General features: G+C 40.5%; 1 protein-coding gene across 1 annotated transcript in view; it reads right to left on the bottom strand.

Annotated features, from left to right (window-relative positions):
- Positions 1-19,551, bottom strand: part of ARHGAP42 (Rho GTPase activating protein 42) — a 318,656-nt gene that overhangs the window by 211,148 nt on the left and 87,957 nt on the right. The window lies entirely within an intron of this gene.

Consider the following 19,551-nt stretch of genomic DNA (forward strand, 5'->3'; position numbering starts at 1 on the left):
TGCATTGCTGGCAGATTCTTTACCAGCTGAGCCATAAGAAAAGCCCAAGAATACTAGCCTATCCCTTCTCTAGCGGATCTTCCCAACCCAGGAATCAAACCGGGATCTCCTGCATTGCAGGCAGATTCTTTATCAACTGAGCTTCCAGGGAAGCTCACTATACTTAGTAGCAGCCAGTAATGCAGTCTCCCACTGACTTCTTTCTAGAAGCTCAACACTTATAGATACTTAGAAATGGATTCTCTATTCTGTCTTGCTGTATTACTCTCATATCCAAGGTACTTTAGACCTTTGCTACTCGGAGTGGTCAGAGGATGACCAGCATTAGTATTTTGGGAGCTTGTTAGAGATAAAAATGCTAAGACCTCATCCCAGAATCTGAATTTTAAAAGGATCCCCAGGTGATCCCTTTATACATTAAAGTTGAGAAGCATTACTTTAGAAAACTGAAAGTGTATTGCTGTGGTTTGCAAAGTATTCAGAAACTCTGGAAGGACAAACGAAGAAATAAAAAAAAAGTGACAACAGCATATTCTTTAAAAATGCACAGTGCTGTGAAAGATGAACTCAGCCACATTAATTTCTGTACTTTATACTTAATATGAATTATTAAGTAAAGTCAGAATGTTGGGAGTACAAAACTAACAAAAGAAATAGTGAATGCAAATTTTGTTTTGATTTAAGCTAGACCCTTCCCATTTATGTCTTTATTCTTTAGGCTCCCACCTCTTTCTTCATCCACACTGATAGTGAAAATACTGTGAGACCAGAAATTTAGTAATTCTAGCATAAAGTTTACAATAAAGGCAGGTGAGTAGTGATAATAAATCAAGAGTCTCATCAACAAAATTTTGCGAATGCTTATAAGAATGCTTTCTATTCAAGAATTTAAAATTACAAACTTGGATTTTTTTCTTTCTCTTTTCTCAGAATTACTAGGCTTACATTAACTAAACTGGTTTGAAATGCTACCCCTATGATAACTTCACACTGTATTTCATTCAGTTACCAGGACAGATTAATTTGATAAACATATGAATGGCCTTAGAGTTAAGTGTAACTTTTTTAAGTGTTTAGAAAATGTGATTTTAATTTCTGCAAAAATACCTTTAAATACTATACTATAATACATCCCAGTTTTGACAACAATAAGCTGAAGAGAAAAACATTTTATTAATACAAATAGACGATTTTAACTGGAGTGTGCAATAACATATTATATTTTTGTAACTTCAGTAAAAAACAAAGAAACAAAAAGTATCCAAACACCATCTGGCAACTATCTACTGCCAACTGAAGATCTGTTGAAGAATCTGGAAAGACAAGCCCAATAAAAGTTTGGATGGTGAAAGGTAATGTCATTATGCCTACAGAGAAAGAAGCCAAGAGACACTGGAGGCAGCAGATACTCCTGAGGTGAGAGGACAAGAGGAGACATAAAGAGTAGCTCAAAGTCTGAAAAGAAGCACTTTTCACCCCAGATTTTTAACTCAGTGCCTCCCAAACTTTTTAATAAGTATCAGAAACATACAAAAACAAAGAACCTTACCCTCATATGCTTCTTTTTATCAAAAGCTATTGGGTTAACACACTCTACTGAAACATGGGGACAAAACAAGAGCAAAGGATAGGAATTCTAGCAAATCAAAGAAGCAAATAAATTCTCAGGACAGTACAAAGCTACTCCAGAACAGCAGTTGTGCCAAACTTCCAGAGGCTCTTGTCTACACTGCAGCAACAGGTTAGAAGCTCCAGGAAAGATCTCCAGAGAAAGAAAACAAAGAACTGATCAATATCCTGACACATCTAAATACAATGAGAAGAAATTTACATTCTTTTTTTTTTTTTTTTAAGAAAACTCAAAGGCAATTATAGTCAATGATCAAAAATATTGAGGAGGGAAACATTCCGAAAAGTTCCAAAGCTTGAATTTGCTACATGCTAGCAAATATTTACATAGCATTTATACTGTATTAGGGAGTATAAGGAACATAGAGATGATTTAATATAGTGTGGGATGGTATGCACAGGTTATATGCAAATACTACAGGATTTTACATAAAGGACTGGAGCAGTCAAGAGTCTGGAATCCGGGGGTACCGGAACCAATCCCCTCCAAATACCAAGGAACAACTGTATTGACTCCTGGGAAAGCAAAGTGATACAGCTAACATGATCAAAATAGCTGAAATAACAGAGTTGTGAGTAATATGTACAAAGTCACTGAAATATAAACACTGACAGAGTCATTAAGAACAGGATACAACAAAAACTGGTTAAAACCAACTAACTCCAAGATGGTGGAAGATTTAGCTTTCAGGGGACCCTGAGCCTCATTATACACTCATTGTAATGAATTAGCATGCTAAGTGACACACCCACAGGTACCATGATAGTTCTGAAGCCAAAAAGCAAGCAGTGGCCCAATTCCTGGAAATCTCCATGCCCTCCCCAAAACTGTTAGAATAATCCGGCCCCTTGTTAGCCTATGAAATTACCCAGCCTTATAAAACTATCACTCCACATTTTGGGGCAATCTTGCCTTCTGAAACAGACCACATTCTGCCTGTGGAGTGTGTATCTCTCAAAGTAAGTGTGCTTTCACTTAACTAAGGCTTGCTCTTGAAATTTTTCCTGATGGAAGCCAAGGACCCTCACTGGGCAGCCCGTCTCAGGGACCTGCCCGAGACCTGGGCATGACCATCTTCTAGCACCCCATTCTCCTGCAATAGACCTTCTGTGGAATTAGTGGCAGGGACTGGTAGAAATGGAGATTGCTTGTTTTCGTTAAGCTGAAAATAAATCTGTAACTTCTCAAACAAAATTGCAAATAAAAATGCTTTACTTCCCTGCTAGCCAACACCACAGGAGGGCACAGATCATGTATTATTAATTTTCTCAAAGGGTTAAATAAATATCTAGCACACCGAAGCCTATCAGCAGGTATTTTTGAAACACATGAGACAATAACTTAATGTTAGACTGGCAGGGGAACACTGTGTGTGTATTAGTCACTCAGTCATGTCCAACTCTATGAACCACATAGGCTGTAGCCACCAGGCTTCTCTGTCCATAGGATTCCCCAGGCAAGGAAACTGGAGTGGATCGCCACGCTGTCCTCCAGGAGATTTTCCCAACCCGGGGACGGAATCCAAGTCTCCTGCATCGCAGGCAGACTCTTCACCATCTGAGCCACCAGGGATACACCAGAAACTCCCAACTGGTCAACCCAGAAAACGTTCACCACCCCATGTAGCATGCCCTAGTAGTCCTGGGGTGTATTTCAGAATGATGAACTCAGAAGTCCAAAGACTTCCCCAAGGTAACTACTACTCAAAAATTGTGGAATTGTCTTAAATCAGATTTTGCTTACAAGAATCTGCCCTCAGTGCAGAAGATCTGGATTCGATTCTTGCCTGGAGAATTCCATGGAGAGAGGAGCCTGGCGAGCTCTAGTCCATGGGGTCACAAGGAGTCAGACATCACTGAGTGACTCACTCACTCACACACACACACACGGAAACTCAAGTTCTCAGTTTGCTGTTGTATTTCCACCTCCAAACTTAATGATGCCGTTCTATATTTTACTTAAATGGTTTTCTGGTCTGCTTTCCTTATAAATACTATTTATAGGCTCAGTACAATAACAGTAGATTATAACGAGATAGTCGGAAGAGAAACCTTAACTTGTGAAAGCAGCTGCACGTTTGGCTCCTCACAACAAAAACTACTCGACTTCCAGCAATTTTCTGGGTCTGCCCCAATTAGACAATAACTTTTGTTCCCTCTTTTTCTTCAGTTGATTTTTTTCAGGGAAATGATTTCATAAAAATTAAGCTAAGATTGTTCTCTTTAAAGATTATAGTCCTAGTTCTATAAAATCAAACTGTTTCTTGGTCTAAATGAAGCTTTCAGGTTCATCTTTTGTTCTATAAGACAATGAACAGCCCAGGAATACTAAATATTAGTGATTTATTTCAGGAATTAGGGGCAGTGGCCAACTAATCTGTAAACCTATATCTAATGTTTTCCCTAAATCTTTATATCGTATTAGCAGTTTACTAAGCACAATATACCACAGAATGAAAACAGGAATTAACCATCCTATAAGGCAAGAATAAAGCAACTCAAAGTATTATCACGTAAATTGGGTTTTAGGAGAAAGGGCTAATGGATAGCCAGTCACTTGCCTGCCCCACTCTCAAAGTCTAACAGGTACCTCTGACACAAATCAGGCAGATCCAAGCTGCCCAGTGTACCCCAGCAAGAATCTAGAGGTTAGAAGCCAGTTATTAGAATCTCCAATGCATGGGACCCACAAATGCCTTAAGCAACCACAAAAACAAACCTTCTCCACCAGGCCCTGGGCACAATACATATACAAAATGACTCTTCCAACACTCATCACAGGGTCTTATACAAAATGGCTACTGATTTTGTGACTGCTTGAGCCACTGTTTTCTAAGATTTTGCTTAAGCAAAATCTGAAAATATTTTTTATTACATGCAAATTTCTGATACCCAAATATTTCTCTTATAATAAATTTATGATGCTCCATATTTTATTAATTTAATATCCACATAAATAAAAAACACTGCATTATCTGATTTAGGAGGTTCAAACTAACACTGAATATAACAGCTGGTCCTGTGACGCAGTGGTAAAGAATCTGCCAATGCAGGAGACTCAAAGAGACTTGGGTTCAATCCCTGGGCTGGGAAGATCCTCTGAAGGAAATGCAACCCACTCCAGTATTCTTGCCTGGGAAATCCCATGATGAGAGAAGCCTGGCAGGCTATGCTCCATGGGGTAGCAGAGTCAGACGTGACTGAGCTACTGAGCACACACACCTGCAATTATAGATTCTGACCATACCTAGGTGGTATTACAGGAGTTTGATTTAGTGAGAGCAATATTCCAAAAATAATACTTAATACACAGTGGGCTTTCGATAGATGGATTTAAGGAAATATTCCCACCAGCTATTTTCTCTATAAGGAGAAAACATACCAACTGATTCTAGGCTTCATAAAATATTATGAAAAGAATAGGCCACAGACTGGAAAATTATGTTAGCTATTCACATTCTTGCCACCTGCATGAAGCTTTCCTGGCTGTATTCACCAGTAATAATCTTTCCCCTTCCTGACCATCTGGACTATGAGATTACTGGAAAGCAATCAAAATACAGCTTTATATATAAAATGTAACTTTCAAAAAATTACTGAGGTCAAGAACACTGCTATAGGTTTCCTTTTTATCTCTACAATGTGATATTGGAAAAACACTTTTGGAACAAAAGAAATCTATTACTCAGATGCATTTATGACAGTCCCAAGAGCATAAACATTCACAAAGATAACAGCTGAATTATACCTAGATGGTGAAGAAGTGTGATAATGTCTTCTATATTTACTAATACCATAAATTCTGAAACATTATGAACTATCTAAAATATCTATTTCCTAACATTCTTTTCAAGAAGCTTAAATTCATCCTCCTATTTTAAACTGTGGAAAACTTGTTCAGAGTCTGGGAGTAAGAATGAGTGAGAATAAAGAAAATTAGTCCTTGTTATTGTTGATATAAACTCCACTATCTTAAAAACTAAGCACTATATTCTATTAAATATTTCAACAACTTAACAGCTTGGGCTTTACAGACTTCACAGCTAGCAGAAATGAAAAAGCATGTCTCTCCTGCATCTAATCAACATTTATATTATAGTCAGACAATGATGTGCTAAGTATTTCTTCTAGGAGTCTTTCCTCAAACCTAAACAACATAAACACATACTCAAAAACAAAAATACCAAAGAACAGATCACAAATTCAGTGACATACAGAATTATGTACACAACACATTTTTCTCACTTTATTAGACTGAGCAAATCACTTATGAAGTTCAGATATGCTGATGAATAGAGGGAACTGGGTTAGCAGTAGGATTTAGACTTGGATAAACCAAAAAGAAAACATGAAAACCTGTAAAAGTCTATAAAAGTCAGACTGAACCAATGCAATCACATTTTGTAAGTCCAGATGATGTCCCAGTAGTCACTTGACTTTTCTATTTGGGTGTGAGTGGGTTCTGTCAAGCTTTTTCTCTGGGACCGACTTTTCATGAAGAATAGCAGCAAGGCAATAAAACATCAGTACTGAGCTGAGGCTGTGAGCCAAAGCAGGTGAATCCGTCACATCCTTCTGGGCCACATGGAGAAAAATTAGAGCAGAATCAACCTACACAGCCAAGGGACACCCAGCACTACACAAGCATGCAATGATCTAACCGGGTATCACATCAGCAGTTCACGGCTGGAACTCCCACTGAGGGAGTTTTAATTGTTTGAACACTAAAAAGATCAAAGGTAGCATACTGGCTGAAGTATTCAATGGAAAGTTTTGTTGGTTCAGGAACAATTTAACCCATAACCAGAACAGGCACATGGTCAGTCTGTGGTATGTCTGAATAATAAATACTGTGTCTGCAAAACAGACAGAGTGATATAAAAAATGACACCGATTCTCCCACCAGATAGTGTAACAATTAATATCCCTACTGATGGGCTGTCCACTCTGTCTGCAATACTGGCATTATTTGCAACCACAAATTCTAGCTATTCTTTTCTGAAAGCCGCACATCAAATAAGATTTTTCCACTCCATTTGTGGCTTCAAGCTCCAAGGATGCCTAGTTGCAAAGTCAATAAATTGCTTCCTAAACCAACAGAAAAAAAAGTCACAGGCCCACTGTGGAATTCTGGCAGGTCACTATAATATACCCCAGTATTCAGAGCAACTGATCTTTTTTCTAGTGCTTCACAGGCCTGTGGCATCCAAGGTCTCATGGAAACACAAGCATATTAGTTCTCTTTGAGGTAACTGAACTGGGTCCTCCACAATGTCCTCCAGGAGGTTAGTGTTTTCTTTAATTGCCAAACACATCAAAAAACAAGATTAACCTTGAAAACAAGCCCCTCTAAATTAATTTAAACATGCATTTAAATTCTTTTGTCAATACACCCTACCAATGCATCCTTGTGTAGCATTGTATTCAAGTGAATTACGCTTCAGTAAATATGAGACGTATCAAGTTAGAAAAGCATAGTAGATATTATTTTAGTAATAAGAAATTACTATCACTGTGTAATTTTTTAATTAAGTATTAAAGAACAGGAAGAAATGCAGAGCCTGCAAATGAAGAGTTATAAAATTAAACTTTTATCTGGTTGACCAGGACTCTGCACAGTTAGGAACCGCCTTGTCTCTGCTTCTCCGCTTGTTCCATTCTGCCATCAGCTGAGCCATCACCCACCTGGGCAGCACTTGGATGCTGATGCAGATGCCGAACAGGCTCAAGGGCAGAATCCTCACTTTGGAATCCACTGGCTTAATATCAAGTGATTAAGTGATTAAGGAATCAAGTGATTCCTGCTTTCTCTTGTTTCTGTTGATCCTCTACCAAAGTACCCAGATTTTTGCAGGGGTTATAACCAGTAATACAGTCTCCTTTTAAATTCCGGACTTCTGATCCTAGCGCCTCCCTCCATACTTGGGTTCAGACATTCCTCGGGTCCCCAGGCACTAACCTCTGGTAGACTTTGATCAATATGGGTCCCAACTGTCACTGCACCTTTGGGCTGAGATTCAAAACTTGTGGCCAAACTGTTAATCTTTGACTCTTTTCTGTTCTAACCAGATACGCAGTCTGGCTTCGCTTCTCCCCACTGGTTTAACAGCTAAACTGAAAAGAACAGTACCTCCTGTGAGCCAGGGGCTTCACCCACAAACGAAAGCTACTGCTGCTACTATTGTTATAGATTGTTAAGGTAACGACTAAAATACAGGAGACTTATGATGCCAAGATGAAAGTCACAATGGATGCACAGAAATAATATTCTAGACTATACATAGTCTAGACATAGTCTAGTCCTTCATACAGTCTCTCTGAACAGGAATAAGACTTTTTAGTAAGATCTGCTTTACAACTGTCAAACTACCAGGAGTTTGAGAATTCTAATATTTTCTCTCTATACAGACAGATGATGTGGATATATAGACAGGGTTTGGTATTTCATATAACAAGATATAAAGTAAGTAACATTTAGATATAAAGCAAATAATAATTAGATATAAAGTAAATAATAATTCACATAAGTCCAAGTTTTGGCAAATAAATACATACAAATACAGAAAGGCAGCCTTTCACTTTTGCACAATTCCAAAATTTGATTCCAGCTGCTTTCTCTCACGACTTCATCACGCTACTCATTACTTCAAATGAATTTCGTCTGAATCCTAGTTAAGATTTTTTTTTTAACTAGAGATTTTGTGTTGATACAGTAAACATTGTTGTGCATAACACAGTCTATAAGTCACATATATTCATTTAGTTTTCTTTCCAGGCACGCATGTTAGTTAAAAAATGAAGAACTGTGCAATTCTGATGTTACTTTGTTTTAGCTCTTGTTTTGTGGTGTTTGACCTGTTTCCCAAAGCCAAAACAACTCCCGATTCAGAAAGCATTTTCCTAAGATGTAGACCACTCCCACTTTGGAGCGCCTCTGTTAAGAGGCAGAGATGCTACATAAACTGTGTCATTGAATGGAGCTTATGACGGGCAGAGCTGAACTCAATGATATGAGGTACGGAAGTAAGCGTTATCTTCATTTTGCACATGAGGAAAGGGGCAATCAGCTGGCGTAGTTTGCCCGATGATATGACAGCTAGTAAGTGGAGAAGCAAGTATTCAGTTCTGATTGTTTGATTCCAAAGTCTGTTCTCCAGCAAACCATTATTGCCAAAGGAGGTGAGTGGATAAAAGGTAGTGCCAGCCTACTACCCAGCTACATTACAGGAAATGGCAGGCTTATCATCTGTAAAGGCAAACAGGGCCAGAGCTATTTGTGCTCAGAGAATAATCAGGCGCCAAGTATCCTGGCTTAAAGGGAACTTTAAGTCAGTAACTTGCTGCTGACAAACAAGCACTTACACCAAATACCCCCCTCCAATCCTTCCTGCCATCAGGAACTGACCTCCCAACACGCCTTCACATTCCACAAAGCCTGGAGCACACCCGCCATCCTCCTCCTCTGCACCCAAACCTCCCGCCACCACCTACTGAAGCTTCAGACATCTGCGCCCTCATCCACCATGCAACCTCTCTCCTCCACAGCCTCTTAACCCCCAATGACCTTCTCGCTTTTGTCATTTACACACCCACAAGAACACGAAGAGGTCAAGCGATCTAACCCCTCTGCTTCCTGGCAGTCTTTTTCTTCAACTCTAGTTTACTCCTAATCTTATTTCCCACAGTGGCTATCTAAGAAGAATGTTCTCCTTTCTCAAGAGCCCAGCCCCAAACTTCCCTTGCTCACACCAGATGGCCTGGCCTCCTGCTTCTCTGATCAACACTGTCTCCATTCATTCTCCTCAATGCGCCTGTCTCAGAGGAGGGGCCCTCTTCCTCTCAAAAGTTTACAGCTCTCCATCAAGCCTCTGGTCTCACCATTTTCCATCTTCAGCTATACTTTTCTGTCTCCCTATCTCTGATTTCCCCACCATCACCCTTCTCTCCTCACAAGCTATTTTTCCTTCTCCTAGTCCCCAAACTGACTCCAGTTGAAGCCCATCCTCACAAAGGAGAAAGAGCTGGAAGCCAGGGCTGGGGAAACAGGAGACTGTGTATCTACACCAGCATGGTGCACAGCTATTTAATCCTCAGAACACCCTAGGAGGCACTCACAACTAAAACTCCCAGATCTTCTACAACCATTCTCCTATTTTTCAAATAATTAAACTGACATATCCAGGTTAAATAGTATGCAAGGTCATGGAGCTAGTGACTTGCAGAGCTGAACTTTAAATTCAAATTAGCTCACCTGAAACTTACACAATGTCCCTCTACTCGAGACAGAGTCCCACACCACCCACCTCAGTGTTCTAAATTTAACAAATCCAATTATACATCCTCGGAATTTCCATTAGGAATTTTGTCTGAATCTCAAAACTTAACTTGTACTGAAACTTAACTCATAATTCTGCTCCACCCCCAGGAAGCCTGGCCACATATAAACATATAAATGGACGCGACTCTTCTGTAATTCAAGTGATGGGTTACCCTCAGTCCTTCCTGCCACACATTCTGTCACCAAAGGCTGGTGCTCTCTCCTCTATGCTTCCCCAAGCCCATGTAAGGGTAACACTTCATCTCTGCAATGCTATCACAACAGCCTGGTTACTGGTTTTCCAGCTCCTTCAGCTCCAACTCACCATATGCACTAATGGTCAAAATAAAATTCCTAAAGGGCACCTTTGATTATGTCATCATCCAACTCAAAAACTGAATGAGTGAATCAAGTCCAAAGTGTTGAGGCTTCAAATGATTTGAGGCTTCCACGACACGGCCATGATAAGTACCTTTCCAATTATGTTACCCTGAGATGTTACTACTTCTAATCTCTAACTTAGGACTTTGAAACTAGTAACATTCCTATAGTATCCCACTTCCATGTCTTTCCTTTAATACACATTTCCCAAGCTGTCCCTTACCTAGACATTAGGACCCAGTTCAAATAACAGTTTCTTTCCGAGCATCTTCTGACGTCCCTTCTTCCAGCTTTGGTGATCTCACAGCATTTCTGTTACTATTATACCTAAAGCACTCAGCACATTCTCTTGAGTATTACAGTGATTGTATCATAAAGATATTTTTTGACCCCCTTCTATTTTCTAAGCTTAATAAGGATAAAGGAAGGTCCTATTCATGTTTGTATGTACCAGAGAAGGTTCTTCACATTCAGAAAATATTGTCAGTAGGGAATTTTAAAGAATCCAACATCTATATGAACACAAACTAAGTCACATCTTCTATGTGATTTTAATGTGAAAAGCTGATTGTCTTTTTCATCCCCGGGAAATCTGCACAGCATCTACACTAGCCCACGAACACTGTCTCTCATTCTAAGATAGACAGGCAGTTAGGCAGATAATTTGTCTGCATAAAGCAAAACTCTTTTTAGGCTGTGCAGGAAAAGGGAGCAACAGATGACGAGGTTTCCCCACAAACACATGGCTTCCACGGCCTCGGTGGCTCCAGGGGCAGAATGCTGGGCATCAGGGGTCTGGGGACCCACAGAGCACACCTCTGGAACAGACTTCTTCCCAGTTTTAGCACCTTCCCCAGCTGTGCCTCCCTCCCTCGGTATAAAGCACACGTACATTGTGAAGAGTAGTGGTTTCCACAGGCTACGTAAGACACTAAGTATCTCCATAAAATGAAAGGCTCCTAAACTCTCAACCCAGGGGATTCTACCCTAGTTCACATCTGGGGGTGGAGCTCAAGAATCAACATTTTAAGGCTCCCCATTGGTGACTCTGATGGTAGGCAGCTGACAATTGTTGACTTCGGTGGATTGGGGAGGAATGCATGCTTTGGATGAGGAATTAAGGGTTTAAAATATATTTAAATAGAAAGCAGTATACACATATGTATGTGTGTGTGTAATTTTTTAAACTAAGATTTGTAAAGCTGTCCTTGAAAGCAGATCTGTACTTTCAACGGCAGAAGTAGACTCGCAGCCCTCACTGTTCCGGAGGAAATACACACCGTGTCTCCGTCCTAAGACTCAGGAGGGCCCCAAACTCCTCTCTCTACAGCCCTCCAAACCACGACTCGGCACCCATCCTGAAGCCTCCCAGTGACTGGGAGATCACTCCGGATTAGCTCTGGTCCCAGCCACATATTCCTTGGCAACTATCCAGGGCGAGCTTTTCGTTGCTTTATAGGCTGTTATTTAACTGCTTTCTTGCTCTCTTCCTCCCTTAGTCCAAATCTCTGTCCATCGCTCCGTGTTGGCCCTGCCTTCTGTCAGTGAGTTTTCCGTTCGCCTCTGAGTGCCCATACCCCGTCTTCTAAGTCACTTATTTCTGACAGAGTCTTCAGAACCATTGCCTTTCTGCCTTTTCAAGCCTTTCATGTCAGAACTGACCTGTAACTTTTACGATTTCATTCACATTTAGAAAGGTTCTCTCTTGGTCTATTAAAAAATGCTGATGAAGGCAATCTTTGACTCAGCTCTGAACTGGCCAAGACTTCCGTGCTATAATTTATCACATATACTCAATCCAGAATAAACCTCTCATAAGGGCAGCTTCAATCAAGCCTGAAGTGTCTCCTGAGGACATGCAAACTAAACTTGAGACTATGTGGCTAACGCAGTCTCTGTGATATTCTCTGGAAACCAATCCTTGTACTCCAGTTAGGAAGGCACCTTTATGCCTTTTGCACTAATTGGTTCAAATCTAGAAACAGGTCAATGCTCACATGGTCATGTAAATTTTATTGATCATGCAGGGAATGGAGGGTAAAATGAGGTTCATTTTATAGGCAGTTTACAGTAAAATCACTATCTTAAAATTAGGTATCTGTATATTAAAAATACTGAAGAAAACTTTTAAGCAATCTCCTTTCTTTTTGTATCGCTCCAGCACTTACGGTTGAATTTAATATATAATAAAGTTACATATTTTATCATCTAACTCCTCTGACAAATGGCAAACCCATTAGGGTGGGGATTTCATCTTTTTCTGTTTGGCACATTGATGTGTCTCCAGCACCCAAACAGTGTCTAACAAATCACACGTGCGTTACTGAGTGAATGGACAAGTAAATTCAGAGTCAAACTGCATTACCTAGGAGCCAGGCGATCAAGGTTCTAATACTTGTGTGACTTAATAAAATCATTTCACCTAAATCAACATGAAATTTAGCTCTCATATTCTCCAAGGTCTCTCTCTACTCTAAGATACTAAGCTTGGGATTCTAAGAAACCAGACCATCATTTGTCAGAAGTAGGGTTTTTCTGAAAATTAAAAAAAAAAAAGTACTAAAAATAGCTTGTCCAATTTCCCACTCTCACATGGACATAAAGAAGGAACAAGAATTATCCTAGAACTAAAGAAATCCAGCTCCCAAATAGAAAGATATAAACTATTCCACATCAAGAAGATAACTGTGACACAATATTGTTTTCAAAAGCTGTTTTCAAAGTGGATGCAGAATTTACACAGTGGATAAACTGTATTAAGCAAAGCAGAAATTTAACCAACAGAAGTGCAAACTATGCACCCACCACACACATGGGCCATGGCTTACCTTTTTGATACCTGATATTTACCAACATGCAATAAAACATATTTCTGTTATTATGCAAAAAATTATGATGAAAATGTCATCAAGAGTATGCCTTCCTTCAGACTTAAAATTATAAATGAAGCATATGATTCCAAGGTCATTTTACCAAGGCCATTCTATTCATACTTAAAATAAAAGAAATATACTCCAACGCTGGTTCTGTGGCTCAGTGCAAGTGCTTGAAACAAACCAAGTATTCACATTGTTAAGCTCTAAAGGCAAGTTTCCCATGCCCATAACAAAGAGTTATCGAGTCCACAGTCGCTCTGCTTGCTGCAAGACAGGCCCATAAGCTGGAAATGAGGCAGTGGGGCAAGGGATAATGACTTTATTTAGAAAGCCAGCAGACCGACAAGATGGTACACTGGGATCTCAAGGTAACCATCTTGTCTGGGTCTGGATGCCAGGTTCTTTCATAGAGAAGAGAGGGAAGGAGGTAAGGAAGAAAAGTTAAAGGGGAATTAATTGTGCAAATATCTCCTGGAATGGGCAGACTCGGAATAGGGATGTGTTAAGCTCTTCTTTCTCACAGCCCTGCAGCAGTCGACAGGGTCAGGCTAGTTCCCTGAACAAAGGCACTTTGGTTCACCATTCAGGCACAGGGGCATGGTTCCCCGAGGTTGAACATTACGCATAGACACCATAACAAAAGCAACAGGAAGCCACACGGAGTCACATTTTCTTCTTCCCTGTAACAATTTCTGTTGCGTGTAAATCCAGAGAAATGGCCAAGTACAACATTGTAAGAAAGTTCATCTGGGGCAGCCTTATTAAATGTTCCACACGGCAGTCAGAGTTCTTTTTAAATACAAATACAATGTCATTTCTCTGATTAATGCCAAGCAATGGCCTTCCAGGTCTGGTCTACCTGCCCATAACATTCAAAAGACATAACCTTTTTTCCCCCTCGGCTGTCTCCTTTCCTTCCCTAGACCTTTATTCATCCCTTCCCTAGATTCAAAGTGTTTGTCCTATTCCCCTTCAGCTACTTTAAGACTGAATTAAACATCACTTTTCTAGAATGGTTTTCCTTCATCTTCCTACTCACCTAACCAGACTTCAGTTCAGTTCAGTCGCTCAGTCATGTCCGACTCTTTACAACCCCATGGACCGCAGCACAAAAGGCTTCCCTGTCCATCACCAACTCTTAGAGCTTGCTCAAACTCAAGTCCATCGAGACGGTGATGCCATCCAACCATCTCATGCTCTGTCGTCCCCTTCTCCACCAGCCTTCAATCTTTCCCAGCATTGGGGTCTTTTCCAATGAGTCAGTTCTTCCCAACTGGTGGCCAAAGTATTGGAGCTTCAGCTTCAACATCAGTCCTTCCAGTGAACACCCAGGACTGATCTCCTTTAGGATGGACTGGTTAGATCTGCTTGCAGGCCAAGGGACTCTCAAGAGTCTTCTCCAACACCACAGTTCAAAAGCTTCAATTTATCGGTGCTCAGAACCATACATGACTACTGGAAAAACCGTAGCCTTGGCTAGACGGACTGTTGTTGGCAAAGTAATGTCTCTGCTTTTTAATATGCTGCCTAGGTGCGTCATAGCTTTTCTTCCAAGTAGTAAGCGTCTTTTACTTTCATGGCTGCAGTCATCATCTGCAGTGATTTTGGAGCCCAAGAAAATAAAGTCTCTCACTGTTTCCACTGTTTCCCCATCTATTCACCATGAAGCGATGGCACCGGATGTCATGATCTTAGTTTTTGAATGTTGAGTTTCAAGGCAGCTTTTTCACTCTCCTCTTTCCCTTTCAGCCCTGGTCTATCTTAAATATGTTCTCCTAACATAGTGCATTTTGCAGTTATAGCATTCGACATAATTGCGGCTGAACTGTAACTGGTATTTAATGTTTGTCACCCAAAGAAAGGGCTTCCCAGATGGCTCGCCAAAGCAGGTGACTTAAAAGACATGAGGTTGATCCCTGGGTTGGGACGATCCCCTGGAGAAGGAAATGGCAACCCACTCCAGTATTCTCACCTCGAGAATCACATGGACAGAGGAGCCTGACAGACTACAGTCCACAGGGTGGCAGAGAGTCAGACTCAATGTAAGCAACTTAGTATGCACACCTGCACCCAAGGAGAACAAATACAAATTACTTAACCCATAGATGGTTATGTAGATGTGGTTAGCACTTGAATATCTAGAGAATAAGTAAGTTTCACCAATAGGAAATAGAAGCATAAACAGGTCAAAAAGAATGGAAGAAAGCTACAAAATCAAGTTTCGTACTCTAATCTCTGGTTCTTTGGCTGGTTAAAATAACCAGGTTAGGCCAAAAATGGGGTCACCTGTACAAAACTCCACAAAGCCAAAGCAAAAACAAGCCCAGCGGTGGATGTGACTGGTGATGGAAATAAAATCTGATGCTGTAAAGAACAATACTGCATAGGAACCTGGAATGTTAGGTCCATGAATCAAGGTGAATTGCAAGTGGTCAAACTGGAAATGGCAAGAGGGAACATCAACATTTTAGGAGTCAATAAACTAAAATAGACTGGAACGGGCAAATTTAACTCAGATGACCATTATATCTACTACTGTGGGCAAGAATCCCTTAGAAGAAATGGAGTAGCCATCATGGTCAACAAAAGAGTCTGAAATGCAATATTTGGGTGCAATCTCAAAAATGAAGGAATGATCTGTTAGTTTCTAAGACAAACCATTCAATATCAAGGTAATCCAAGTCTATGTCCCAACCAGTAATGCGGAAGAAGCTGAAATTGAATGGTTTTATGAAGACCTACAAGACTTTCTAGAACTAACACCTAAAAAAGATGTCCTTTTCATTATAGGGGACTGGAATGCAAAAGTAGGAAGTCAAGAGATACCTAGAGTAACAGGCAAATTTGGCCTTGGAGTACAAAATGAAGCAGGGAAAAGGCTAACAGATTTGCCAAGAGAGTGCACCCTCTTCCATCAATACAAGAGAAGACGTTTGGACATCAATAGATGGTCAACACCAAAATCAGATTGATTATATCCTTTGCAGCCAAACATGGAGAAGCTCTATACAGTCAGCAAAAACAAGATCAGGAGCTGACTGTGGCTCAGATCATGAACTCATTATTGCCAAATTCAGACTTAAATTGAAAAAAGTAGGGAAAACCACTAGACCATTCAGGTATGACCTAAATCATATCCCTTATGATTAGACAGTGGAAGTGACAAATAGATTCAAGGGATTAGATCTGATAGAGTGCCTGAAGAATAATGGACAGAAGTTCATGACACTGTACAGGAGGCAGTGATCAAGACCATCCCCAAGGAAAAAAAATGCAAAAAGCAAAATGGTTGTCTGAGGAGGCCTTAAAAATAGCTGAAAAAGAAGAGAGGAAAAAGGCAAAGGAGAAAAGGAAAGAGATAACCATCTGAATGCAGACTTCTAAAGAATAGCAAGGCTTATTAGAAAGCATTCCTAAGTGATCAACACAAAGAAATAGTGATCAACGCAAAAAACACAATGAGAAAGACTAGAGCTCTCTTCAAGAAAATTAGAGATACCAAGGGAACATTTCATGCAAAGATGGGCGTAATAAAGGACAGAAATAGTATGGACCTAACAGAAGCAGACGGTATTAAGAAGTGGCAAGAATACACAGAAGAACTATACAGAAAAAGTCTTAATGACCCAGATAACCACAATGGTGTGATCACTGACCTAGAACCAGACATCCTGGAGTGAGAAGTCAAGTGAGCCTTAGGAAGCATCACTACGAACAAAGCCATTGGAGGTGATGAGTTCCAGTTGAGCTATTTCAAATCCTAAAAGATGATGCTGTGAAAGTGCTGCACTCAATATGCCAACAAATTTGGAAAACTCAGCAGTGGCCACGGGACTGGAAAAAGTCAGCTTTCATTCCAATCCCAAAGAAATGCTATGCCAAAGAATGTTCACACTACCGCACAATTTCACTCATCTCATGTGCAAGCCAAGTAATGCTCAAAATTCTCCAATCCACGCTTTAATAGTACATGAACCATGAACTTCCAGATGTTCAAGCTGGATTTAGAAAAGGCAGAGGAACCAGAGATCAAATTGCCAACATCTGCTGGATCATAGAGAAACCAATAGATTTCCAAAAAAAATCTATGTCTGCTTCATTGACTACATGAAGGCCTTTTTCTGTGTGGATCACAGCAAACTGTGAAAAATTCTTCAAGAGATGGGAATACCAGACAACCTGACCTGCTTCCTGAGAAATCTGTATGCAGATCAAGAAGCAACAGGTAGAACCAGACCTGGAACAACAGACTGGTTCCAAATTTGGAAAGAAGTACATGAAGGCTGTATATTGTCACCCTGCTTATTTAACCTCTATACAGAGTACATCATGCAAAATGCCAGGCTGGATGAAGCACAAGCTGGAATATAGACTGCCAGGAGAAATATCAATAATGTCAGGTATGCAGATGACACCACCCGTATGGCAGAAACTGAAGAGGAACTGAACAGTCTCTAGATGAAAGTGAAAGAGGAGAGAGAAAAAGTTGGCTTACAACTCAACATTCAGAAAACTAAGATCATGGCATCCAGTTCCATCACTTCATGGTAAGTAGATGGAGAAACAATGGAAACAGTGAGAAATTTTATTTTGGGGGGCTCCAAAATCACTGCAGATGGTGACTGCAGTCATGAAATTAATAGACGCTTGCACCTTGTAAGAAAAGCTATGACACCTAGACACCATACTAAAAAGCAGAGACATCATTTTGCCAACAAATGTCTGTCTAGTCAAAGCTATGGTTTTTCCAGTAGTCATGTATGGATGTGAAAATTGGACTATAAAGAAAGTGGAGTGCTGAACACTTGATGCTTTTGAACTGTGGTGTTGGAGAAGACTCTTGAGAGTCCCTTGGACTGCAAGGAGATCCAACCAGTCCATCCTAAAGGAGACCAGTCCTGAATATTCATTGGAAGGACTGAGGGTGAAACTGAAACTCCAGTACTTTGGCCACCTGATGCGAAGAACTGACTCACTGGAAAAGACCCTGATACTGGGAAAGTTTGAAGGTGGGAGGAGAAGGGCGTGACAGAGGATGAGATGGTTGGATGGCATCACCGATGCAATGGACATGAGTTTGAGCAAGCTTCTGGAGAAGGAAATGGCTACCCACTCCAGTATTCTTGCCTGGAAAATCCCATAGACAGAAGAACCTGGTAGGCTACAGTCCATGGGATCGCAAAGAGTCAGAGATGACTGAGTGACTTCACTTTCTTTTTCTTTCTTTCTTTCTTTCAGGAGTTGGTGATGGACAGGGAAGCCTGTTGTCCTGCAGTCCATGGGCTGCAAAGAGTCAGACATGACTGAGCGACTGAACCATGCTAAATGTGCAAAACTCCACATCAGCAAGCCAAAACTTAAGTTTCCATGCTGGCTCTCGAGAAAATAAGGCCTAGGTGAACCAATCACCTCTGGTTTGCTCAGCACAAGTTACTTACCAATTTCTAAAAATTCCCTTTGCTCCATATAAGGAAGCTTGTGTGTGTGCATGCTAAGTCATGTCCAACTTCTTGCAATTCCATGGACAGTAGTAGCCCACAAGGCTCCTCTGTTTATGGAATTTTCCAGGTAAGAATATTGGAATGGGGTGCCACTTCCTCCTCCAGAGGATCTTCCTGAACCAGGGATGCATCTCTTGTGTCTCTTGCATTGGCAGTTGGATTCCTTACCACTGCGCCACCTAGGAAGCCCCCTACATAAGGAAAGTAATCAGCAAACCTCTGCTGCTGCTAAGTCACTTCAGTCGTGTCCAACTCTGTGCGACCCCATGTACCGCAGTCTACCAGGCTCCTCCATCCATGGGATTTTCCAGGCAAGAGTACTGGAGTGGGGTGCCATGGCCTTCTCCGAGCAAACCTCTAATCACCCTGAAATAAGCCTTTTTTAAGTCATGTTATCCTAAAGAAAAGATATTGCTCCTAGTTTATCCTTTAGTCTGTACACTCCATGAGGAAAAAGCTTTGACTACTCTTTCACCATCAGGTCACTAGGGATGGCCACAGAGCTGGTCACCTCACAGGTAGTCAGCAAACATTGAATAAACTAAAGAATTTAAAACGTTTAGCTCTGGTCTAGATATTTACAAATATTAAGATATTTGTTCCAAATCATTCTCATAAATGTACAAAAGCTGCATATATGTCTGTGCTATATTTGTAAATAAATACAGTTGACTCTGTATCCACGGGTTCAGCATCCTCAGTCAAATTCAACCAACTGTGAACTGAAAATACTTGAAGAAAAAAAAATTCCAAAATGTTTCAACCAGCAAAACCTGAATCTGCCACTTGCTGGCAACTATCTATATAGCACTTACATCAAAATTACAACCACTTGCATAGTGCTTAT

This window comes from Cervus canadensis, chromosome 11 (genome assembly GCF_019320065.1).
Source record: "Cervus canadensis isolate Bull #8, Minnesota chromosome 11, ASM1932006v1, whole genome shotgun sequence".
In the NCBI taxonomy this organism is placed as follows: domain Eukaryota; kingdom Metazoa; phylum Chordata; class Mammalia; order Artiodactyla; family Cervidae; genus Cervus; species Cervus canadensis.